At 39.2% G+C, this 26,486-nt stretch overlaps 1 pseudogene; it reads left to right on the top strand.

Moving 5' to 3' along the window:
- Nucleotides 1–26,486, top strand: part of LOC132488207 (eukaryotic translation initiation factor 2A-like) — a 110,362-nt pseudogene that overhangs the window by 43,952 nt on the left and 39,924 nt on the right.

A 26,486-nucleotide genomic window follows, 5' to 3' on the forward strand; every position in this document is an offset into this window, starting at 1 on the left:
CAAAGTTTCAGTTATAAGATGAATAGGCTCTGGGAATCTAATGTTCAGCATGGTGACTATATTTAACAATACTGTTTTGTGTTCTTTAAATTTGCTAAGAGGGTAGACCTTAAGTGTTCTCACACAGAAAGAAAATGCTAACTGGGCGGTGATGAATATATAATATAATATTACATTATAATTATATAATAGCTTGATTATATAATCACTTCACAATATATATATGTTAAAACATAACATTGTACACTTTGAATATACAGAATTTTTGTCAATTAAACCTCCACTATATAGTATTGTTGTGGAAATGCTAGCAATGCCTTGGTAGAGTAAGAGCAGGGAGAGGACAGCTCTGGGAGCTAGATGTGTTAGAACAGATCTGCTACACAGAGCCAGAGGACCCACCAGCTGACTGTGTCCTGGGAGGGCCCAGAGAGCATTCCAGCCCCACAAGCAGTAAAGGAATCCAGAGGCTATTTGTTTGATGACCAGTTCACCATCACTGCCATGTGGTCAGCATGGCAGTGGAGTGGGATACTGTGGACCAGAGGCCCCCCAGCATCCATGGGAGTGGCAGGATTCTGAAATGACAGAGGCCAGGTGGTAGCCCTGGCAACAGAATGGCAACTAGTGGATCTGTGGCCAGGACTGAGGGACAGGTATCCATAGGTGTGAAATAGATGGGCAGCCAATTAGGGAACTGCTTGGCCAACAGAAAAAAACAGGTCAAGAGTGAGTGAGCCAAAGACTTATGTTAGTTACCTCAAAGAAAAATAATGACTTAAGGAAGGAAGAAAATCCTTTTTCCTCTACCTTCCTTGGTTCTCTGTCTGGGGAGTCTATAAACGAGACTGACAAAAGACAGATTAACAAGAGAAAAACAAAGATATTTATTAACATATGCAGAGCTCATATCCACAGGAGAATTCAGCAATGAGTAACTCAAAAGGGTGGTTAGAACTTGGGCTTATATAGCATCTTAACAAAGGAATAATACATTTTTAGAGAAGTGACAAGACAAAAGAAAAGGACTTTGAGTTTCTAGGGTAGCAAACGATGGGAAGGTAAATATATGGGGGAGTTAATGGAAGATAAGCGCTAGTTAGTAAGGTTTGCTGTGTGGATTCCTCTGGTGCTGGCTCTGGGCTGATCAGGGTCTAGAGTTGTCCCTGGTGGTTAACTTCTGTCCTTCCTGGTAGAGAAGGGAGGGGGGGACACCTTTATACATTTATGTCCTGTTTTTAGGCAAATGGGGGAGGACAGCTTTTCTTGTATCTGTTTCTTCTCACCTGCCTTCAGCTCAGAGTAATCCCTCTGCCACAGTGGCATATTCTGGGATGATGCATTCTGCTGTCCCACAGAATGAAGTAAGGAGTCCCAGGTGTCAAGAGTGTAGGGACCTGTGTGTGGGAATGGGCAGTGACACCCTCTTGAAGGTAAAGAACAAGTTTACACCTTGCACCTCTTATCACAAGGAATGAAGCACACTGCTTTTGTAGAGCCCTTTGGGTTTGGAGACAGTATAATCTGAAGCTGGAAATACTATGCCAACCCATTATCAGGTGCCTGGGAAGGATACCTTTTTGAGAAGGGCCTAGAATAAGAGTTAACCTTGAAGCATGTTCAACATGCAGTTAAAGAACCCCCACACACACACCAGCTTGAGCCAATGAAACAGCAGATCCCATTGTTGTCCACACGCATGCTGTGTAGACCTCTGCTCAGTCTCAATTAGAGCGTCACAGTGTAGACCTCTAGAGTCCTGAAGCCTGGCTGACATTCTGCAATGGAGAAGCTGTGATTTCTGAGTGTGATAGAGGAAGTGGTGCCAGCAGGGACTGTTAATGCCCTGTCCTGGGCTGGCAGGGTTAAGAACTGTAGCATCTGATGGCAACAAGTCTGGCGGCAGTGTCCTTATGGCATGTTTGAATTTTTAGAAACCACTGCTTTACTGTTTTATAATTAATGAAAAACATCATAAAATTATGCATAACTCAATAATTTAAAAATCATTGTTTTAAAGAAACATGGCATGTTTCTCTGTGTTCCTGGCTCTGAAGATTCTAAGCATGGCTCTGAGCACCTCTTGAAACTCTATGGACTATCCAATATTTGTACAACAAATTCCTTTACAAGCCTAGGCCATCAGAGCTGGTGTCTGCTGCTTGTCACAAAGAATTAAAACATTGAGCAATGGTAACGATGATCCCACCCTTTGCTAGGAAAGTTCCCAGGGGATGCAGGAATAAGAGCTGTCCCAAGACTGATCTGATGTTACTGGTATTTTAGAAATCATATTGTCTACCGCCCTTATTTTGCACATTAAGGAATGAGTCTTCTGGAAGTATGGTTTGCTGGCATTTTCATGAGTGCTCCTGGTCTTAGTAAAAGAAGCCACGTCTCCCAGTGTCCAAGCCAGACCACTCTTGGCCCCCTGACTCCTGTGCTGCTTCTGTATCTCTGCAAACACACAACCAGAAGTGACTTTCCCTTGTTCATTTTACTAACCTCCAAGATGAAGTAAAATATTATGCAAATGGAGGTCATTCCCCTTATGTCTGAAAAATAATGGTGTTGCATGTGTCTTGGTAGCTATCGAACTCCTTATAGATTACTTGTACAATAAGATGAAAGACTTTAACAATTTTGCAGTAATGATAATTGGGTCAAGGATAAATCAGGGAGTTAATCAGAAGGGTTTATTAATCAGCACATCTCCAGTGGAGCCATTGGGACTGATTAATAACTTGGTACACAAAGGGAATGTGAAGTTTAAAAATCAATGACCCAATCGACAGCACTGTGTCTTCTGCATCAATGGCATTGAAGCTGTATTAGAGAAATTTCAGATTATTAATCATTAGCCCAATATCCCTGAATAGAAGCCAACCAAAGTAATATGTACCTAGGGAAAAACAGCTAGAAATGCCCTAGGAAACTTTCTATGAATTTGTTTATGTTAGAGCAGAAGACTGTCTCTTCATCCTGATATAGCTGTGTTGTCTAATTTTAGTTTTAAATAGCAACAGCAATTAGTCCACTAAAAGAACTAATTGCTTGCAAATTTTCATATTTAAACATAAAGCCACTTTTAAATGACAGTACTGAATAACATTTCAAAGTCTAGGCAAACAATGATTTTTAAAGTATTGAGTTATGCATAATTTTATGACATTTTTCATTAATTATAAAACAGTAAAGCAGTGATTTCTAAAAATCCAAGGAAAGAATGAAAGGAATCATTACTTTGAAAATTATTTATTTTTATAAATCAGAGAACATTACCAAGAGTGTGATTATAATCAAAGCTATCTTAAATAACCTATTTCTTATTAACAAACATCATTCTAGGCATGTATGCTAACTCACAATGGACGTGTAATGAGAGGAGCATTTTTTCATGCAATCTACTCCTGAAGATTATAATTATTTTCACTGCTTAAAAATGATAAACTTCCCCCCCACAACCCAATTCAAACCCATTCCACTACTGCCCTTCTTTTTGTGAAAATACCTCAGGTGTTTAGTTCACAGAAATAAAATGAGTGACCATGATACTTGCATTCATTGGCTTGCCAAAACTTCAGATTTCTCAGCATAAAAATGGTCCTTTTGGTGAAAAGCTGTTCTTCGAAGGCCCTTCCTTCTCCTTAATTGGATTTCAGAGTTTATGACCAAGAACTTTGGAGCCAGCCAGACTGGGTCCGATCTAACTCTGGTCTTAATTAAATGTGACCTTGGGTAAATTGCATACTCTTTTAAGCATCAGGAACCTCATCCATACAAATAATTGGACCACATAATCCATCTCTCGAGCTATGGTCAGGATTAAATAAAATAAGCCTATAAAGTAATTACTCAATAAACATGTGCTTAATGTTTGTATTAATATTTCATTACCATGAATAAAATAACCATACATTAGAGGAATGGCATTTTATGACCCTATTCTCCATAAACAATGTCCAAGTAAAGACGCAAGGATAAGCAACTGATTACAAGATAGTTAGGATGGGCCTCTAGTTAGGAGTAACTTCCTGAGTTCTTCTAAATGTCCTAGTCTTTAATGTCTGCCTCCAAAAGGGGCAAAAGAGAAAAATGAAGGATGGAAAAACAGGATGCTGATGCTTCAAATCCGCTGGAAGTCAGGTCAGCTGGTCTGCGGGGGCAGCAGCAACAATGGCACGGCCTCTTTGTACCTCTGTGATCAGAAGCAGCAATCCCAGCAAGACCCCTGATATTTAGAGTATGGGGTCCTTTTTTGCCCATCCTGACTCCTGCTTGCTGAGTGCAATTTCTCCTAGAACACCTGGACAGGTGTCTACTAAGGAGCTGAGGGTGGAGGTTGGGTAGCTGCTACTGTGCTAAGAGCTGAAACTGACCACAAGTGACTGCAATTTGCCATCCAGTTCTTCCCCTGGAAGTTGCAAGCCTTCAATAGAGTCCATAGTTCCAAATAGTTACATCAGACAGATTCTGCCAGAGCAATTATTGTCTAAGCGGGGAAATAGATTCCTGACGCTTCCTACTCTGCCATCTTCCCAGAACCCTCCCTGAAGGTTTCGCTTTTAATTCTTACATTTGTTATCCTTTATACACATAATCTGAACAAACATAAGGATAATAAATGCAGAAATTGCATGAAATAATGCAGTCCCATTTCTTTTCATATTTTTCTATTGGATTTGAAAATTATTTTTCGTAAATCACATTTTTAGTATTTAAGGGGATTTGTAAAAATGATTTTAATTTTTAAACAATACTTAATCTGTTAGAAATGCCAATGAATTGTATCCTTTTTTTTAAAATAATCTTTTTAGAGCATTAAAAAGGATTTAATTTAGCTTAGTTTTGTATGACTTTCTTAGAATTTTTTCCACATTACATGGTATTTAATTTTTATTATTTTTACATTCTGAACATAGGGAAAATAATAATCCCTTTTCTAAATTGAAACCAAAAGAATTTTAGCTTCTTAATTCAAAAGTGTTCTAAGGTGTATAACAAGCTTATTGTAAGTCTGAGCTTTTTCCTGTTTACCTCTCATTTAAAAAAAATGATGGCCCAAAAAATGCTCAAATTTTAGTGTACATGGGAGTCACTGGGAATTTTGTTAAAATGAAGATTCTGATTTGGTGGGCCTGGGGTGCAGCCTAGGGTTCTGGATTTCTAATAAGCCCCCAGATTATTCTGATGCTATTGTTCTGCAGACCACACATTAAGAAGTATAATATTACCTCAAACTGGTTACCCTCTGGAGAGAAAATAGGAGAAAGCTTATGTACCTGTTGAGACATTTGTTTCCCCTCACCCACTAAAAGTAAAGATCCAGATAAGAGGATCATCATTCTGTCCACTATCCACCCATCTATCCATTCATCTTTTCATCCAGCTACCTACCCATTCATCCTCCTATCCACCCATTTATTCACCCATTTATCCATCCATATTTCTATTTATCACCCATCCACCAATCCATCCTTCCCTCCATCCACTCATTCATCCATTCATCCAAGAAATATTTACTGAGCATTTTCCATGTACAAGCATCTTCCATGTACAAGGGATTCTTCTGGGCCCAGGCATCAAAGTACATATCATAGTGAACCGTAGCTTCTGATAGGGAAATATAGAATATAAATACCTAAATAAATACATGAAAAAGATCATTTTAGAATTTGATGATTGTCATAAATAAACTAAATCAGCAAAAAACAATGGAGAACGATAGAGGCAGTATATCCACCACTTGGGTCCCCAGGACTGGATTTAGATTTGTATAAACTTACACAGATGACTTGATGGGTCAGGGCTACATATTCGTTCTCTTACAGCCTCCTCTTTGAAACGCAGGAATGATTGAATGAGATGATCCATGGAAGGACTTGGCAACATGCTGAAAGCACTCGATAAGTGTTAGCTGTTATTATTTTCTGAGGAGTTGATATTTGCGAACCACACTTTGCAGTAATACAGAGAAAAGCCTCTCAAGCAGAATGAGAAATTATGAAAACATTAAAACACCTCATGTGCCCAGAGATTATAGAGCAGTGAATAAATTGAGAAGCTCGATGTTTCAAAAAATGTAGGGTGAATATGGCTGGAAATGGGATTTTGAAGGTAGTTAAGATGATAAGAGTTGGATAATGAAAGAGAATTGTGTCTCATACAAGAGAGTTTGGCTATTGTCCTGATCTATAGGACCATGGTTTTCAGGCTCCAGTGTGTAAAATAATGTGGGGAGCCTTGTCCTCACCCCCGAGCTTCTCATACATTTTGTTTTAAGAAGATTTTGAAGCAAATATTCCTTTGGGCAGGAGAAAGCCAGTACTGGCAGTTTTTAAGCCAGTTTTAAAGCAGTGAAATATGTAAAATGCTATAAGCCAAAATGTAATAGTGCTAATATAATGATAAGCTGTAAGAGAAAGACCAAAGATTTACCTCGAGCACAGCATAAACAAAAATAAGTTCTATGACCTGAGAGAGAATAATAGAAAGACATTTTGAGCAGACCAGATCAAATTATAATATCAATTGTTAAGAAATGATACATTTATAAGTAAAAAGAACAATGGGCCGGTAGTTAAAACCAGGAGAGAGTTCAAATAGAAACTGTCTTGCTACACAGAAAAGTTCTAGAGATATGTGGTCTTTTCTATGATATGTGGTCACCTGAAGGAAACTGGGTGAAGGCACAGAATATGAGCTGACCTCATGTCTTCATCTCAGAAACATGAGAATCACCTTGCAGGTTTGAAAATAATCAACATTACTTTCTGGTAATATTTGAGCAAATCAATTTGTCAGAGATATTTTCTCCTTCCCCACATCAGAGATCCTGAATATAACAAGGATATTTACTTGAGAAGAATAAAGTGGTTTTGGAGAAGACAAAGATGAAAGAACTCAGGAATCACCTTCATCTCTGGGTACATCGATTGACTAATAGAACACAGGACACATGGAAACATTTAACCAAGATGCCTGGTCAAGTGTAAAAGAGCCATTGAATGGGTCTGGCAGAAGACCTTCCAGCCTGCTTGAGGATGAATCTGCCACCTGTTTCTTCATCAGGACAAGAGTGGCCACCATTTTTAACTATCTACAGAGAAACCTATGTGTGAGTGTGCTTTTCTGTATATGAATCTTTAATGCTCTGACTTATAAATACCTTAAACTCAGATTTCTGTATTCACCAGTATTTCAGGCAGATTCTTGCATTTATAGAAATCATTTTTTCCCATTTTATTGGGTTATGGCAGTACTATCTTTGCTTTTGGAGGAAGAGGATTCTGATACCAGTGTGGTAGATAGACTGGAAACCCAAGAGTGCTAGTATTCTGATAAAGCAAAGAAAAAAAAATCAGAAACAAAAGACCAAGCTTCAATTTGTAGTGTTTGTGGATTTCCATATGTAAATTCTCCCACTATAGTTAATTTCAAGCTAGCAATTATTTGACACCCAGCTCACAAAATTCATGAACATTCAGCATTGGGCTCCTCCACGACAGCCCAAGCAGTCGCCAGGACTCCACTGGACAGAGCTCCTAGCCAGGAGGACAGGTAAGAAGCTATGAGATAACACGATGTTGAGGACTAGTGGTAAGTGACAAAGCTAATGGAATGGCATTAGAATGGGGGAAAAACATCTAGAGTTGATAAACGCTTTTGAGTTTGATAAAGTTTGATAAAACTAATAGATAAAGTTTGGTAATTGATTGAATATTAGAATAAAGAAAAAAGACAAAGCACAGGACAATTCTACAGTACTTTTTTTTAATGTGAAAGATTGACTGGATGGTGGTGACTGTGATTGTGAAAATGGGGCAGAAAGTTTAGGAAAGAAGGGTGGTCGGTTTTATTTTCAACATCTTAAATTTTGTAAGCACTACATATGATGGTCTAGGCTTGGGAAAGAGGACTCAGCTATGAGATGCTCTAACATATAACCAGCATAGAGATATTTTAATTACTAGGAAAAACTTCTCTCTCTAGCAATTCTAATAAACATCTCTAAGAAAACATTTTCAATGTACTATGAGTGTCCTTCTATAAGTAAATTTACTCTACCCTTTATGTTCTGATTTAAAATTAACGGTATCAGGACTTCCCTGGCAGTCCAGTAGTTAGGACTCTGCACTTCCACTGCAGGGGGCGCATGTTCAATCCCTGCTTGGGGAACTGGGATCCAGCATGATGCATGGTGGAGCCAAAAAAAAAAATTTTTTTTTTTTAATAAAATTAATGGTATCGCCTACTAACCTTCCAAAGTAGATCTTGAAAGTGTCCTTGAGTTTTTCATCGCTGTAGTGTCATTCCATCAAAGCGATCATTACTTCCTTTGATTCTGTAAGTAGTCAAGGATTTACTCTCTTCTCTCCATGTCAACTGTACTATTTGAATGATCACTCATTTCAGCCATAACCATTAGTTGGGGGGTCTGATTACACCCCCTAGCAATCAGTTCTTCATGTTTCTTCCACATTTAACTTCTTTTAAAAGTCACAGTGCCCTTGTTAGGAAAGTTGCGTTATTTGGAGCACAACAGAATTGTGGCCAGGATGACACAGGAAGGGCACGTGAGCTGGCGTTTTAGGCTGGAGGAGAGTGGGCTGGGATGCAGGGGCATAGGATGCTGGAGAGGGAGGAGACGCAGTGGTAGTCATCAAGCATTAAAAAAGGGCCCTCTGGGGCTTCCCTGGTGGCGCAGTGGTTGAGAGTCCGCCTGCCGATGCAGGGGACGCGGGTTCGTGCCCCGGTCCGGGAGGGTCCCACGTGCCGTGGAGCGGCTGGGCCCGTGAGCCATGGCCGCTGGGCCTGTGCGTCCGGAGCCTGTGCTCCACAACGGGAGAGGCCACAGCAGTGAGAGGCCCGCGTACCGCAAAAAAAAAAAAAAAAAAAAAGGGTCCTCTGAACGAGTTAGCAACCTGTGGGTCCAAAGGAGCAAATCTGAAATGCTCAGGGAGGGCAATAGCGAAAGGATTTGGGTTTTGTGACGGGGGCTGCCAATCAGAGCTAGCAAAATGTGGATGGGAGGGTCTGGTCAGGGAAGGTATTTAGAGGGTTGGATAATCAGCCAAGAAAGTCATTTTAAAAGGAAATGAGCAGGCAAGCAGTATTGGGCTGAAGGACCCTTAAAGACCCATTTAGATGGAGAGATCTATGATTCTCTGAAGTCAGCTTTTTCTACAAACTTTTCGTTTTTCCTGGTGAAGATGTTTGTGCTTTTCCCAAGCACTTTAAGGAAGTCTTGGTTTGTGAGCCAGTAACACTAAAGAAACATTAATATTCTCTTTGGCAATAGATGTATGTTGACTAAAAGCGCCTTGATGCTAACGGAGAGAATGTGGGCTTTCTAGTTTGCTCCATGCAGACAGTTCATTAGTTCTAATTTTAGACATAAGTGTTAGTGTTGGAGTGACTCCAAGTTTGACTAATACATCCAAAGATGTCCTTGTTAGAAAAAATAAATGATGGAGAATTCTATTTTTCTACTTTGTGTTTGTGGGTGGAGAGGGAAAAACATGCTCTTTTATATCAGCTTATTCCATCTGTTCATGATTATTGAGTAGATGTGAAATTTCATGATGTTAAGTACACAGTAGGTATGCAACTGACGATTTTACATTACAGAATAGTTCTTACTCGGAGGAGGTGACTCAGTTAGCAAATTTTCAGAGTATCCTGATTCAAATCAACTGCTGTATGTTTCCCCATGTCAAGTTCTCCAGAAATGGAGCAGTGGCCAATGATAAGATGTCATCTTGTTTCAGCAAAGTTTTCTTGAACACCTAATAGGTTCAAGCATAAGTAAGCAAAGATGAACAGGCTGCTGCATTCAAATTTCTGCTCTCAGGGAACTTAGTCTTGACCGAGAGGCACATTTCAATGAGTAAACAGACATGTCACTATTACTGCTCAAAAAGCCTCTTATTTGGCATCAATTCTCCCAAACCTCTTAAAAAATAACTGCATGGATAATTCAAAATTCTCTAAACTACATTAAGCATTTAAGCATTTAGCATTATGCTTAAAAGCATTAAATAACCTTAAATAAAATAGAGTTCTACTTTCATAAATTCTCTCTTCATTAATATCAGAATAAATAACAAAAGATAATTTGTTTGTTTTATATTTTTAAATTAATAATAAATAATATTAAATATCAAAAATAGTCCAAGATAATTAAATATTCATTTTTAATTTTTATTTGGAAAACACAATTATTACCAATAGAGATGTTGGTCAAAGGGCACAAACTTCCAGTTATAAAATGAGTAAGTTCTGGGGATCAAATGTGCACCTTGGTGACTATAGTTAACAATACTCTATTGTATACCAGAAATTTGCTAAGAAAGTGGATCTTAAAAGTTCCTCTTCTCCTTTAGTTTTTCTTTTCTTACAGGACTCCTATGATTCAGATGTCAATGTTTCCACTTGTGAATGTTTATCCATTTCTGCTATTTTTGCTAGGTTTCCTCACCTGCATCTTTCACCCCAATCATTCTGCAGTTTTACCCATCTTACTTCTCCCCCAAGTGCTTGCTTCCTTTATTTCAACTCCTACCTAATACTTCTGTCCAATATTTTGTAAATTCTTATTTCTATTTCAGATGAAAAATAACATTCATCTTCTTGAGAATTTTTTATCGTAAATTCCTTGCCTTTTACAAACATTCAGGCTCCTGTGGTCTATGTTGGTTCATCCGTTGTCACTTTGGTCATAGTTGCAATCCTCAGGATTTTAGTCATTGGCATTTGAGCTCTTTCTCTCTGGGGATCTCACCACCATGCGAGATACATGTAATGTGTGTCAGGGAGAGACCAAAGGCAGGTGGTGGTCTATGACCCTCCAGGTGAGATTAAGTAGAGTGGAGAGGAAGGGCCAAAGCAGGATGTGCAGAACCACTGCTGATAACATATCTCCATTATGGTGGACCCGTCTAGCCACTGTTTCATTTTTAAACTTTTCAGGGGGTGCAGAATCGACAGGCAAATTTCTTTAGTTTGTGTTCCTCCAGCTTTTTTTCTTTTGAAGGGGGTGTTCTTCAGTAGTGAACTCCCAAAGACAGCTGGTCAACCTGTTCTCATCAGCAGCTTACCCTAAGATGCCTTCTTTCCGCTTTATGTAATAATTGGGCAGCAATAATCAAAGAATCATCCCGATGTAGAACTGGGGACAAGCAAGAGCAGATTTTTTTTTCTCCTGCAATTTGTCTTTCCACTGCTGTGTCCAGACAAAAAATGTCACACCCTGTTCCCTGCAACCCATACACACAACAGCTTACCTCAGGCCTTGCTGTCTCCCTGGGTATTTCACTGTGTGCATGCTTATGTGTGTGCGTGTGTGTGTGTGCACACACACGTGTGCATGCTGCTCAGATCATGTTTTCCTCCAAATTTTGTAGCTTCCTCAAGGTTGATTTGGGGAGAGAACTAGTCTAGCAGCCTGTGCTAATTCACCATTTTGTCCTGGTTTTATCTCCTTGAAATACGGATTCCATTGTTTTATTCTTCTGTTTGAAAACATCCAAATATGGTCCTTTCCCAATGAATCCAAACTCCTGGGCAGGATTTTTATAACCTCAACTCAACCGGTTTTGAGCTTTACAATCTGCTGTTCTCTGTCATTTACTGTGTGATCTGGTCACCCACATTTTCTGGCGTTCACTGATAGGCCACAGTCTCTCACATCCTCACGCCTTTTCAAGTGCTATCTGTAATTTGCAATATTCCATTCTCTGTCTCTCTTTTTATTTGGCAAAATTATACTCAGTTTTTAAGATTAAAGTCAAATTGTTCATTCTGTGAAATATCGCCTCTTAGAGTGATAGCATTATTTTTTACTTTCTTGACGTGGTGAGAACGTGGAAAGAACACCAGCATAACTTTCTTGCTTAGTTTTCAGATATTGTTAAACCTGAACTATTGTTAAACTGAGCTGTAAGTTTACTTCTGTTAATGCATAGGCACCAAGTCAATTCAGCTCCTTAATTCATAAGCACTAGTCTCTAATCTTATAAATATTTATAACTTTTGCTTGAAACCTGATCAGTGTATTAGCATGTTCTTTAAAATTAATAGCCAAAGACCAAAACTAGGCAATTACTGGATGCCTGAAGGTAACTCATTTTAATAAAAGAAATATTTTAAAACATTAAAATAGACTCCTTAACTATTAAGTTGCCTCAGTAACTCCTATCAGTAATAATTCCAAATAAATTCACTTCTCTGTAAATCTCCACGCCTGCTAGATGTAGCCATGATCATTTCTTACCTGGGCAACATCAAATAGCTGCCAAATGATGCACCTGTTCAGGCTCTGACTCCTTATAATTCATTTTTGACACCACAGACAACAGTGTAAGCTTTTCTAAAAGAAAATTGTGATCATTCCACTTCCTTCCTTTGTACTGTTCTGTGGTGTCAAGTGCATTGAGAATACAATCTTCAAGGACTTGAATGTCTTGAATCTACACCCACTGGTTGAGTACAATCTAGACATACTATCAGTTTCTCAAAACTCTTAGCAACGTTCTGCTTCGGAGGCCTTTGCACTTTCTCTGAAACTGAACTTCTCTCTGGAATGTTCTTCCCCAGATATTCACGTGTTTGGCTTCTTATAATAGAAGCCAGGCTTAGTATCTGATCAATTGCTAACTTTTCCAGGAGACTACTCTAGAAACTATACTGTATCTGCCTTTTCCATGAGGACGCTCTGTGATAATATCACAGTCCAGCCAGCCCCTTCCTTGCGCTACATCCATCCAGGTTACATGGCGGTGACCCTGCTCACTTGCTTGTTTACGTGCTTGGGCTGTTTTTTTCAATCTAGAATAGATAATCCATAAGAGCAGAGAAGAACAGGGCTTTATCATTCTAAAACCAGGGACAGCCACAGGAAATAGCACATAGATAGTCTCAAAGTCTTATTAAAATATTTTTTGTTGAATAAATAGGTGATAATTACTTAGAACGTCTGTGAAAGCAGCTCTTCACTATCTTTTCAATATATTTAATGATGACCAGGATTTATTCTTCATATTGTCTATCTTATTTTCTGGAACAGCAAAAATATCCAATATTTGGGGTATCTATTACACTAAGTAGTGAAGAGCTGGTAAGAAATGAAATACTGTGACTGTCTTATGTAGTAGTTTATCCCTAAGTGCTTCTCATGATATCTGGAATAGGAGGCGATCAAAATATCATGTGAATAAATATGAGATAAATTATAAATTATTAAACATTACTTTTTTATTTTATTGAAGTATAGTTGATTTACAATGTTGTGTTAACTTCTGCTGTACAGCACAGTGACTCAGTTATACATACATGTATATGTATATATATATCCTTTTTCATATTCTTTTCCATTATGGTTTATCACAGGATATTGAATATAGTTCCCTGTGTTATATAGTAGGACCTTGTTTTTTATCCATTCTATGTATAATAGTTTGCATCTGCTAATCCCAAACTCCCCATCCATCTCTCCCCCACCCCCTCTCCCCCTTGGAAACAAGTCTAAACATTACTTTTTCAATTAATATAGAATTCATGACCAGCAATCACTTCAAATTGTATTTGTTCAGAAGAACAACCAGGGGTTTTTAGAAACTTCCCTGTAGTTGCTCATGAAGTTCTGTTCTTCTGATGAACAGCTTTCTTGTTTAATATTGCTTGTCATATTCTCCAGCCCTGTATTTGCTGTTACTTCATCTGCTGTTAAATGATGCAACTCTATCTGATGTTTGTCAAATTCAAAGCTGAACTATGTCCATAGCACCCTTTCTTCTCTCTTGGATCATGTGAAGACCCAAACTGCCAGGCGCCCTCCTGGCTGCCACATGTAGATTGAAATGATCCATGAAACTCATGTCTGACAATTTTTGTTGTTTCTTCAAAAGTTTTCTTTCTTTCTAGACAGGGACGGAGGAGCAGGAGAAATGGAGCACGTTGGAAATAGGTCCTGATTGTGCTCAATGATTACAACACAAGGAAGCCCAGCAGCTTCAATAGGGCAGATCATTCAAGTACTTTTCTTTTGGAATTCAGTAGCAAGCTTAACATTTATAACTTGGGAGTCACTTTTTCTTTAACATACAAAATTCTTTATTGATGCACTCTGGACATAGAAAATGTTCATTTATCTTCCATAAGTCTGTGATTTATGAGAGGAATAAAATACGTATTAATCATTGGAATTCAGGATATGAAATAATTTTTCAAGTTGCCCAGACGAGCCCATCCAGTGAAATTCTATCATCAATTGTAGGAGATGGAAGAACCTTAGCCTTGAATGTCAATCTGTCTTGAGACACAGTTTTAATTTCAGCCTCTACCAGTGCATCAGTGACTTGACAGTGAGTTATGAATTTCTACTCCCTCAGCTGGACAAGCTGCCCACAGATTTTCTGATAACAGGACCATATGCTGGAGAAATTATCATAGATGAATGTGATTGTTTTAATGAACATAAAAATCTCTCTTCTGTACTATGTGAAAATCGTGTGTGTAAAATTAGTCATATGACATAGCATAGGAACTGTATTCACAGTGCATTTCTCTCTGTTGAAAAATCTTGCACTGTATAGTAAAAATCAATTTTCATCAGTGGAGAAGAAAACCTGTGTAGCAAAGTAATATCATTCTACTAATAATTCCCATAGGCCAAAGGCAGACACCACTGCCAGTTTACTCTCCAAAGTGACAGTTTAAATGGCAAGAATGCATTTAAATACACAATTTGATGTGATTGCTGCAGAAGACAGAAAGGAAAATCAATTAAATGTATTGCCCAACACTGATGAAAACACAGAAAAATAAAATAGAATGACAGGATTTATTTCAAAGGAGGAATTTAAGGTAAGTATCTTTTAATGACTCCTCATTCTAATAGAAATCAATGGCTGAAAATATTTTTTAAAATAAAACAGATCAACTGATGCTGAATAGCTTGAGGAAGATGTATTAAGCTATGCTAATGGATACCTTCTACAGCCTTTAAGGTATTAGAAGTTGAAGTTCTCAGTTTGTTTGTACATCCTGCCCAAGTCTATATATACCTCGAGAAGACATTCCGTGTTAAGGGTAAAATTAGACTACGCATGTGCAGAATTTAACACAGTGTTTTGTGCGTACTAGGTGCTCAAGATAAGAAAGGTATTATTGTATTGTAGTTACTATTAATAAATTACTTTGCATACCATTTAATGTCAAGCTATTCAAGTGACTACATATGAAAATATCCTTCTGAATGTAATTTCTTTATTAAAAGGTACTGGCTCTAAACCAGTGGTCCTCGACTGACGGTGATTTTTGTCTCTGTAGAGATGATATTTGACAATGTCTGGAGACAGTTTTGATTTTCTTGATGAGGGAGGAGGTTGTCACAGGAATCTAATGGGTGGAGGCCAGGGAGCTTGCCAAACAGCCTGCAGTGCCCAAGGCAGCCCGGCAATGACGAGTGACCCAGCCCAAAGTGTCAATCGTGCCAAGGCTGAGAAACCCTGCTCTAAATCATGCATGAGATTTCTTCTCTTTCCGTAGCTGCTGTGGCAACTGGGAAAAGTCATAATGAAAACTTGAGAATACCATTTCAGTTTTTCTCCCTTCCCCTCATCAATGTTACAGGAAAGCTGAGTCAGAGGATGTAATAAAAGAGGAACTACTTTAAGAGAAGAGGGGAGAAGCAAATGAACAAATGTGCTGATTTGCCAAGAAAATTAATTAATGCCTCTTCCTCCAAATTACCATTGTGACACAATGGACTAAAAGTGAATGTAAACATTTAGAAAGCAAAAATTCAGAAATCTAACCAGGATTCACACAAACATGGTAACCCAACATTGGCCCTGAAGGCCTATGGGAATATGGAATGCACAGAAATGTAACCTAGAAATTATGCATATGGAAATCCAAATTGGAACGCAAAGGTGATTATTTTTTAAATACTACTGCCTGCATATACTGACTTAGTCTGTTCTGACTGCTATAACAAAATACCACAGACTGGGTGGTTAAACAACAGACATTGATTTCTCACTCTTCTGGAGGCTGGAAGTTCGAGATCAAAGTACCCGCAGATCCAGGGTCCAGTGAGGACCCACACTTATACTGCAGAAGGATGCCTCTTGTGTCCTCACCTGGTGGAGGGAGCTCATGTCTCTCATGCCTCTTGTAAGGGCACTATTTCCATCATGGGGGCTCCATCCTCATGACCTCATCACCTCCTGGAGGTCCCACCTCCTAACACCTTCACAATGAGGATTAGGTTTCAACACATGAATTTGGGGGGGCACTATGTTCAGTCCATAGCAAGCACCCTGATCAATGCCATAATAAAGAAAAAGTAGAAATTAATTCCAGAACCCTTCTGTATATTATTATTTATATAATTACTTTATCCTAGATTGTAAATTTCCTCACTGAGTGTTCAGTAATTCTCCATTTTTCTGCTCTATCAACAAACTCATATCAGTACTGTTAGAGATAATTCTCAGCCATGTGGGTACCACATGATTGTTTTGCCAACCAGCATGATTCGGAACATGCTAGAAAAACATTCTCAAAAGAATGCTACATTTGCGACGTCTGTTCCAGATTGTGTGTACAGACAACTCTCTTGGCTAGATTTTTCACACTCATTTGTAAAGCTGAGAGTTATTAGCTACAGACAAAAGATACTTTTAATCAATGCTGCTCATGGATTTGGAGATGATGGGTGTACAAGAACCAAGAGGAGAGCAGAGACACTTAAATGAAAAACAACCTGAAATAATTTGTAAAAGTTTATGCTCATGGTGGTGGGCACCAGCAAGGTCTCCATCAGAGTGCAGGTGAGGGAACAGATATAACAACTTGTACACAGGATGGGTTACATGGGGTTTGTGGTTTACAAGTACCTGCCCCATCCTATATTTTGTAATAACAAAGTATCGCATAGACTATGGACATGGTTTGGTGAAATAGTAAATTATGAGTACTTTCAAAATGCAAACATTAGAAAAGGACTTTAACAATTATTTTAACTTATGGGCACACATGCATATATTTTTAATCTCGCTTTGTTTCCAAAAAATAAGTAAATAAAAGCTTTGTGATGGAATAAACATCCTCACAATGGCATTTGTTCCCAACAGTGCCCTGATGGATCAGCTCACAGACCTGATAGATGTTGTCAGAGCTGATAAGATGCTCAGGAAGACAGCAGTGATAAAAAGAAAGGCTGAGGGTGAGAGAAAGAGGAGTGTGGCCAGAAGCTCTCCAATCTTTCTCTTCTTTGTAGGGAGGTCAAAAAGTCTACGAGGCATGATGAAAATTTTAATTAAATATGTTTAAATTCGAATTCAAAATGTAGTTTCACTATCCATTGAACTCTTTGAAGTCTCCAAGAAGATAATAAATCTCGGTTGCCATAGGAATTTCACTCCCTGAAATGTGATTAAAAGCAGTTTTTGTTATCTAGCAAAACTCATTATATGGATTAGTTGTCAATAATGGTAGAGAGGTTTCCTGTTTGAGGCAGTGAGAAGGAAGGAAATTGGCATTTGTTGAGTGGCTAGTAATGTCAACCACAATTACTTGTTTTTCAAGCATGATACCACTTGCTTTTTTTTGCCATAATTACAGGTGAGCATTACTATCCATTTTATATGTGAAGAAGTTGATGCAGAGTATTTTGTACAGGATCACATAGCCAAGAAAGCAGAAAGATCCAAGGCTCTGAAAGCTTGAAGTTTACCCCACACTGTTTGCTTTCTCCAATAATACTGAAAGAAATGCATGGTTTACTTTCTAAAATGGAACTATCAAAATTTAAACATACTATTTGTTGCAGGTTGGAAGGATTCTACAGAGCAACAAAATCATTAGACACCATTAAAGCGAATTTTAAAGATATTAAACAAATTTGCTCGAGGAGCTATAACTGTTCTAGAATTACTGGGAAATATGACATCACGGATTGACCATGTCTGTACACAAGCATTTTGGCTTCAACAAAGGGAATTTCAAGAGAAAGAAATCCTGCAAATGCAATATCTGCATCCTTGGTCCTGAGATGTTGTTTCTTTGCTTTTAGCTTTATACAATGACATCATTCTAATCAGAAATGGAAGGACGCCATGCCAAATTTAGAACATACTTGAACTTTGTGATTTCGTACATTAGAAATAAATTCCAATCTTTAGACGTCAGCTGGTGAACTATATAATAAAAGAACATTACTTCCTTTTTCCAAGAAAAGTGCCTCCCAACAGTTTCTTGGACATCACATTGTCTCCACAAAACCACACTTCCATGAGCTAAGTGCAAGTCAATTAGAAACACATGTACTATATTGTCCCTGCATCTAAGGGTTACAAAGGAAACACTCAAAGGCTATCATGATACATGCACCAATCTGAGGATTTGAGTACACATAAAATGGGCTAAAAACTAACTTAACACCCTTATGGAGTATATGTTACTTGTGTTCACCAATTCGAATACTTAGTGCTCATATTACTGATTTTTGTAAAACCAAGTCAGTACAATTTAAGATAAAACATTCCCTTGTGGCAGTTCTTCCAAGCAGCAAAACCACTGCAAAATGGGAAAAACAAAACAACTTGAAAATATTTTTAAAATCCTACTTTTCATATAGGCACTTCCATTTAGGCTTATCTGCAAGGTGAGATAGAATGAGATAATTTGTATATTAGAAATAAATGGTTATCAGGATTTGATGTTTGTCTTAGAGATACTAAATTGATCTACACTTGATAAGTAGGGTATAACACAGTACAAATACAATAAGAACTTTTAACACTCTTGTATTTAAACATCAACACTCATCAACTCATCAGCACATCTCCCAAGAAGTTCACACTCTGATTTATTTCTGTTATTGGGAGCTGACTGTAGTCGTTTTCATTCGTAATTGAGAATGCATGTATTCCCAAAAGATTTACCTTAAAATCTGTATTTTCACAGGATTTAGAGTGACAATAGCTATCGTTGATTTTATTTCTGTGTGTAATTTTATCTGTGATCAGTAGTTCCGAAAAAAGTTAAAGAAGTTTTGCAATCCATAATAGTATGTCCCAATTCTCACTCCACATCTTGACATTGGCACCCCAATTGTATGATAGCATCTTTGACAAACCCTGGGCTTTACTCACCTCACAAGGCATCATTTCAGAAGCAGTGCAGCCAGCCTGGTGGATTTCGTCAGCTTTCACAGACTGGTGCAGTTCCAGGGCAACATTACCGTGTTTCGGTGAAAAGCAATGAAACTTTGAGTACGTGGATGATTTAAAAGCAATCTAATCTTTCATAACAGCACAAATTTTCCTTTTATTTTTTAAGTCTCCAAATGATAAAGGTTGGTCATTCAACTGACTCTAAAGAGATCAGTAGATTGTTTCTCTAACTGATGTTTCCTTCTTAATTCGGGCCCTGATGTTTTTCTTGTAATTGGAACAGAACTTTCCCTTCAGTAGGAGCCAGGGGACTGTGAGAGCTGTGGCATTTGTACATTTCTGTGCACCTTGGCCTTGTTGAGATGGGGCTGTGTTATGATGACATTTAAGGAGGAAAAAACAAGCTGTTCTGAAAAATGTCAGTCTCACTTGTAATCTGTTTTTGAACCATGTACTGTAACGACATTCCCATTCACACAGAACTGGTGATTTCCCCTCTGGTGGGTTCTAGCCTTCTAGCTACTTGGCAATAAATAAAGTCAGAGCAGAGAGAGAGTACAATTAAAAATTAACTGACCCCAATTGGCTCCACACTGCTTTCATCTTTGCATGCTTGTTTGATGAGGTGCTTTTCAAGTGTCTTAAATTGCAATATAAAATAAACAGAAGCTCTAAAATAAGGAAGAGGAGGTCATCCACCTTGGTTGTCCTCAACTTTTCCTTCCCAAATTTTTACCTCTTAACCTTGAAGCAGTTCCTAACTCCTGGGGGGGGGGGGATGCTGGACTAAGGAAAAGCTGGTGCTACCATCACCAGATCGAGAATCCAGGAGCCTTGATTTTCCTACTAACTCTTAACTTGCTATGGAAACTTTCCTGGCCCTTTAATTCAGCCAAGACAAGGTTAGACAGGTTCCAGAGATGTGCCTCAACAACTGAAAAAGAGAGAGGTGGTGAGAGTGGGGAAGTGGGGCAAGCATACAAAACAGAGAAGCAATTCACTCATACACATTTCTAAAATAATTATTGGTCATAAATATGTTCAGTTCTATTCACCAAGGTTGACAGGCTCTTGCTCCTGCTGAGAGCCCAGTTCTAAAGGAGAGACCAATTCCGAGCATCCTTGGACTGCACCATCCCAGGAAGGACTAGCCCTCTATCCAATGGCAGGCTGATTACATTAGACTGTTGATAATGTAGAGGGAAACTCTTTATTTTATAATATTGATATGAATTTTCCTTCACTTGCTGCAACACTTCTGCCAGAATCACCATTCGTGGGCTTTCAGAAAGACTTGTTAATCACTAACAATAAACACCTCATTTTATAGCAAAGAAAGGAGACAGGGGCTCACACCCAAGAAATTGACTAGCATTACCAGCTGCCTCTTATCCTAAAACAGGTAACAGAATGGTAGACCGAACTGCTGAAGGCTTGGCCAAGGAACGATACCCTTTGAGTTGGGGTTGTGGTCCTAAAATATTCTGTTTGACTCTCAAATCCACAGTCAATGTACTGTGTTGTGGATGCCATAGGGAACAGAAAGAGGTGAGAGCAGCCCCCTCACTGTTACAGTAATAGACCAGTAGTAAGTGTTTTGCTTTCCATTCCTACAATCTTGGGTCTTAACAAGGTTTAAAGGTTAACATTAGCCAAGAGAACAATATTTCACCAGAGAACACATACACAGTCCTATCAAATTGTAACCAGGACAACCCACACAGCCAATCAGGACTCCTGGTACTGTTTTTGTTTTGTTTTAAATATTTATTTATTTATTTATTTATGGCTGCGTTGGGTCTTCGTTGCTGCACTTGGGCTTTTCTCTAGTTGCGGAGAGCAGGGGCTACTCTTTGCTGTGGTGCACAGACTTCTCATTGAGGTGGCTTCTCTTGTTGTGGAGCACAGGCTCAGTAGTTGTGGCACATGGGTTTACTCCCTGTGCGGCATGTGGGATCTTCCCAGACCAGGGCTCGAACCCGTGTCCACTGCATTGGCAGGCAGATTCTTAACCACTGAACCAGGAAAGTCTAGGGCTCCTGGTGCTGTTGGAAAACAGATGAGGGGGAACCTTCAAGATGGTGGAGGAGTAAGATGTGGAGATCACCTTCCTCTCCACAAATACATCAAAATTACATCTACATGTGGAACAACTCCTACAGAACACCTACCAAACGCTGGCTTCCCAAAGCAGAGGATTGGTGCCAACCAGCACTCACCAGCCCGAGAGGCTTGTCTCCTCAACTGCCGGGGCGGGTGGGGGCGGGGAGCTGAGGCTCAGGCTTTGGAGGTCAGATCCCAGGGAGAGGACTGGGGTTGGCTGCGTGAACACAGCCTGAAGGGGTCTAGTGCGCCACAGCTAGCTGGGAGGGAGTCCAGAAAAATGTCTGGACCTGCCAAAGAGGCAAGAGATCATTGTTATGGGGTGCGCGAGGAGAGGGGAATCCTTCCCTGTCTGCCCACAGAAGGCAGAGCACAGCCTAAATGAGCTCCAGAGATGGGCATGAGCCACGGCTATCAGCTTGGACACCAGAGACAAGCATGAAACTCTAACGCTGCTGCTGCAGCCACTGAGAATCCTGTGTGCAAGCACAGGTCACTATCCACATGCTGCTCCCCACCCCAGGAGCCTGTGCAGCCCACCACTGTCAGGGTCTTGTGATTCAGGGACAACTTCCTCGGGAGAACACATGGCATGCCTCAGGCTGTTGCAACGTCATGCTGGCCTCTGCCACCGCAGGCTCACCCCACATTCCAATTATAACTACAGTACCCCTCCCTCCCCCTGGCCTGAATGAGCCAGAGCCCCCTAATCAGCTGCTGCTTTAACCCCATCCTGTCTGGGTGGAACAGAGGCCTGAGGGTGACCTACACACAGAGGTGGGACCAAAACCAAAGCTGAACCCCAGGAGCCGTGTGAACAAAGAAGAGAAAGGGAAATTTCTCCATGCAGCCTCAGGAGTAGCAGATTAACTCCCCACAATCAACTTGATGTACCCTGAATCTGTGGAATACCTGAACAGACAACAAATCATCCCAAAATTGAGGCGGTGGACTTTGGGAGCAACAGTAGTCTTGGCGTTTGCTGTCTGTGACTGACTTGTTTCTGATTTTATGTTTATCTTAGTATAGCTTTTAGTGTTTGTTATCATTGGTGAATTTGTTTATTGGTTTGGTTGCTCTCTTCTTTTTTATTATTATTATGAGGATTTTTATATTTTTTTATTTTAATATATTTTTCTTTCTTTTTTTCTCCCTTTTCTTCTGAGCCATATGGCTGAGAGGGTCTTGGTGCTCCAGCCTGGTGTCAGGCCTGAACCTCTGAGGTGGGAGAAATGAGTTCAGGACATTGGGCCACCAGAGACATCCTGGCCCCAAATAATATCAGTTGGTGCGAGCTCTCCCAGAGATCTCCGTCTCAAAGCTAAGACCCACAGGGAGACTAGCTCAGTGCTTTGTGACCACCTAAAGGGGTAGGATAAGTAGAGTGGGAGGGAGAGGCAAGAAGGAGGAGATATGGGGATATATCTATATGTATAGCTGATTCACTTTGTTAGAAAGCAGAAACTAACACACCATTGTAAAGTAATTATACTTCAATAAAGATGTTTAAAAAAAAAAAAAAGCTAAGACCCAGCTCCAACCAACAGCCAGTAAGCTCCAGTGCTGGACGCGCCATGTCAAAAAACTAACAAGACAGGAACACAACCTCACCCATTACCAGAGAGCCTGCCTAAAATCATAATACACCCCAAAACACACCACCAGATGCGGTCCTGCCCACCAGAAAGACAAGATCCAGCCTCATCCACCAGGACACAGGCATTTGTCCCCTTCACCAAGAAGCCTACACAATCCACTGAACCAAACTTAGCCACTGGGGGAAGACACCAAAAAAAACGGGAACTATGAACCTGCAGCCTGCGAAAAGGAGACCCCAAACACAGTAAGTTAAGCAAAATGACAAAACAGAGAAACACACAGCAGATAAAGGAGCAAGGTAAACACCCACCAGACCAAACAAATGAAGAGGAAATAGAGAGTCTACCTGAAAAAGAATTCAGAATAATGATAGTAAAGATGATCCAAAATCTTGGAAATAGAATGGAGAAAATAAAAGAAATATCTAACAAGGACATAGAAGAACTAAAGAGCAAGCAAACAATGATCAACAACACAATAAATGAAATTAAAAATTTTCTAGAAGGAATCAATAGCAGATAACCAAGGCAGAAGAAAGGATAAGTGACCTAGAAGATAAAATACTGGAAATAACTAATGCAGAGCAGGATAAAGAAAAAAGAATGAAAAGAATTGAGGACAGTCTCAGAGACCTCTGGGACAACATTAAACACACCAACATTTGAATTATAGGGGTCCCAGAAGAAGAAGAGAAAAAGAAAGAACTGAGAAAATATTTGAAGAGATTATAGTTGAAAAATTCCGTAATATGGGAAGGGAAATAGTCAATCAAGTCCAGGAAGCACAGAGAGTTCCATAGAGGATAAATCCAAGGAGAAACATGCCAAGACACATATTAATCAAACTATCAAAAATTAAATACAAAGAAAAAATATTGAAAGCAGCAAGGGAGGGGCTTCCCTGGTGGCGCAGTGGTTGAGGGTCTGCCTACCGATGCAAGGTTCATGCCCCGGTCCAGGAGGATGCCACGGGGCAGCTGGGCCCATGAGCCATGGACACTGAGCCTGTGCGTCTGGAGCCTGTGTTCTGCAACGGGAGAGGTCACAGCAGTGAGAGGCCCGTGTACCGAAAAAAAAAAAAAAAAAACCAGCAAGGGAAAAGCAACCATATAACATACAAGGGAATCCCCATAAGGTTAACAGCTGATCTTTCAGCAGAAACTCTGCAAGCCAGAAGGGAGTGGCAGGACATATTCAAAGTGATGAAAGGGAAAAACCAACAACCAAGATTACTCTAGCCAGCAAGGATCTCATTCAGATTCAACAGAGAAACTAAAACTTTTACAGACAAGCAAATCTAAGAGAATTCAGCACCAACAAACTAGTGTTACAGCAAGTGCTAAAGGAACTTCTCTAGGCAGGAGACACAAGAGAAGGAAAAAACCTATAATAATAAACCCAAAACAATTAAGCAATGGTAATAGGAACATACATATCGATAATTACCTTAAATGTAAATGGATTAAATGTTCCAACTGAAAGAGATAGACTGGATGAATGGCTACAAAAACAAGACCTGTATATATGCTGTCCACAAGAGACTCACTTCAGACCTAGGGACACATACAGACTGAAAGTGAGGGAATGGAAAAAAGATATTCCATGCAAATGGAAATCAAAAGAAAGCTGGAGTAGCAATTCTCATATCAGACAAATTAGGCATTGAAATAAAGACTTACAAGAGACAAAGAAGGACACTACAAAATGATCAAGGGATCAATCCAAGAAGAAGATATAACAATTGTAAGTATTTATACACCCAACATAGGAGCACCTCAGTACACAAGGCAAATACTAACAGCCATAAAAGGGGAAATCAACAGGAGCACAATCATAGTAGGGGACTTTAACACCCCACTTTCACCAATGGACAGATCATCCAAAATGAAAATAAATAAGGAAACAAAAGCTTTAAATGATCCATTTAACAAGATGGACTTAATTGATATTTATAGGACATTCCATCCGAAAACAACAGAATACACATTTTTCTCAAGTGTTCATGGAACATTCTCCAGGATAGATCACATAGTAGGGGACTTTAACACCCCACTTTCACCAATGGACAGATCATCCAAAATGAAAATAAATAAGGAAACACAAGCTTTAAATGATACGTTAAACAGGATGGGCTTAATTAATATTTATAGGACACTCCATCAAAAACAAAAGAATGCAATTTCTTCTCAAGTGCTCTGGAACATTCTCCAGGATAGATCATATCTTGGGTCACAAATCAAGCCTTGGTAAATTTAAGAAAATTGAAATCGTGTCAAGTATCTTTTCCGACCACGCTATAAGACTAGATATCAATTACAGGAAAAATCTGTAAAATGTACAAACACAGAGTCTAAACAATGCACTACTAAATAACCAAGAGATCACTGAAGAAATCAAAGAGGAAATCAGAAAAGTACCTAGAAACAAATCACAATGAGAATATGATGACCCAAAACCTATGGGATGCAGCAAAAGGAGTTCTAAGAAGGAAGTCTTTTTTTTTTTTTTTTTTTTTTTTGCGATATGCGAGCCTCTCACTGTTGTGGCCTCTCCCGTCGCAGAGCACAGGCTCTGGACGTGCAGGATCAGCAGCAATGGCTCACGGGTCCAGCCACTCCGTGGCATGTGGGATCTTCCCGGACTGGGACACAAACCCATGTCCCCTGCATTGGCAGGCAGATTCTCAACCACTGCACCACCAGGGAAGCCCTAAGAAAGGAGTTTATAGCAATACAATCCTACCTCAAGAAACAAGAAACATCTCAAATAAACAATCTAACCTTACACCTAAAGCAACTAAAGAAAGAAGAACAAAAAACAAAAAACCCTAAAGTTATCTGAAGGAAAGAAATCATAAATATCAGATCAGAAATAAATGAAAAACAAATGAAGGAAACAATAGCAAAGGTCAGTGAAACTAAAAGCTGGTTCTTTGAGAAGATAAACAAAATTGACAAACCATTTGTGAGACTCATAAAGGAAAAAAGGGAGAAGACTCAAATCAAGAGAATTAGAAATGAAAAAGGAGAAGTAACCACTGATCTGGCAGAAATACAAAGGATTATGAGAGATTAGTACAAGCAACTATATGCTAATAAAATGGACAACCTGGAACAAATGAACAAATTCTTATAAAAGCACAACCTTCCAAGACTGAACCAGGAAGAAATAGAGTATATAAACAGACCGATCTCAAGCACTGAAATTGAAACTGTGATTAAAAATCTTCCAACAAACAAAAGCCCAGGACCAGATGGATTCACAGGTGAATTCGATCAAATATTTAGAGAAGAGCTAACACCTATCCTTCCCAAACTCTTCCAAAATATAGCAGAGGGAGGAACACTCCCAAACTCATTCTACGAGGCCACCATCACACTGATACCAAAAGCAGACAAAGATGTCACAAAAAAAGAAAACTACAGATGAATATCTCTGATGAACATAGACGCAAAATTCCTCAACAAAATATTAGCAAACGAATCCAACAGCACATTAAAAGGATCATACACCATGATCAAGTGGGGTTTATCCCAGGAATGCAAGCATTCTTCAATATATGCAAATCAATCAGTGTGATAAACCATATTAATAAATTGAA

The sequence above is a fragment of the Mesoplodon densirostris genome, chromosome 4 (genome assembly GCF_025265405.1).
Source record: "Mesoplodon densirostris isolate mMesDen1 chromosome 4, mMesDen1 primary haplotype, whole genome shotgun sequence".
NCBI lineage: Eukaryota > Metazoa > Chordata > Mammalia > Artiodactyla > Ziphiidae > Mesoplodon > Mesoplodon densirostris.